Source organism: Cherax quadricarinatus, chromosome 70, assembly GCF_038502225.1.
Source record: "Cherax quadricarinatus isolate ZL_2023a chromosome 70, ASM3850222v1, whole genome shotgun sequence".
NCBI lineage: Eukaryota > Metazoa > Arthropoda > Malacostraca > Decapoda > Parastacidae > Cherax > Cherax quadricarinatus.
The window spans coordinates 13,508,331-13,509,532 of record NC_091361.1 but is presented as its reverse complement, the minus strand read 5'-3'; positions in this window follow the sequence as shown (position 1 = coordinate 13,509,532).

The following is a 1,202-nucleotide window of genomic DNA, read 5'->3' as shown; positions in this document are numbered from 1 at the left end:
TATACAAGATGAACGTTTGAGGGGGAAAGGATAGATGATGCTGTAACATGTGTAATACAACTGTCAGCATAATTATTGAACATTAAAGTGGTATAAAATACCGACAGGTTGTTAGGTAAGACACATATGCAACAGTTAGGTATCTTTATTTCGAAACGTTTCGCCTACACAGTAGGCTTCTTCAGTCGAGTACAGAAAAGTTGATAGAAGCAGAAGAGACTTGAAGACGATGTAATCAGTCCATTACCCTTAAGGTTTTGAGGTGGTCAGTCCCTTTTCTGTACTCGACTGAAGAAGCCTACTGTGTAGGCGAAACGTTTCGAAATAAAGATACCTAACTGTTGCATATGTGTCTTACCTAACAACAGCATAATGATGCCATGATAGAAAACAAGAGGCAATAGCTGAAAGTGGCATCATATTGCCTGTGACATGTATCAAACAATTAATGTACGCCTCCCAGTGTGTGTTGAACTCCATACAACAGGTAAGGTAACTAGTTATTGGCCAATATTAGTTTGCCTTCCTATTAGGAGGTATTAGGATACATCACCCATGAAATAAATGGGTATGTATCTTTTAATATTTCTACTTATGTGCAAAAACTAAATATTTGAGCCTAGTTACAGTTTAGGTTAGGTAAGGTTCGTCGGGAAACAGGACATGTATTTCCTGACGCTGGTCTTAGATGATGACCAGCCTTTGGAGCTTTGGTCATCTGACCGAGGCAGTCGCTGGCTTACCTGCCCACCCCTTTAAAAATTAAGGTCAGTTATAACCATTATATACAAAAATATTTATAAGTCACATGCTCATACAGTCCACATAAATTGTCAAAGGGAATTCCCAGATATTAAACTGAAGATACTGAAGTGATCGGTTTCCAGTTACACTGAATATTAAAATTATTTACCCTTTTCACTTTACTCTCGTGCTGTAGCAACAATCTGTTGTCTACTATCTATCTGCTGCAAGATTCTATTTCTAGTGACAGTACATTAACTATATCTTTTGGATTTTTACCCGACACTAGCAGAGCTCTGTCTGCATACTACCTCGGGGAACCCTAAATGCTGTCGTCAGAGGTTCTGTTGCCTTTAAATGAGTCTCAATTCGTTTCAAAATATTAATGATAATGTATTCTATATGAAGGATGATACACCATCAATTTAGTTAGACTAGATGCAAATTTGATCCTAATT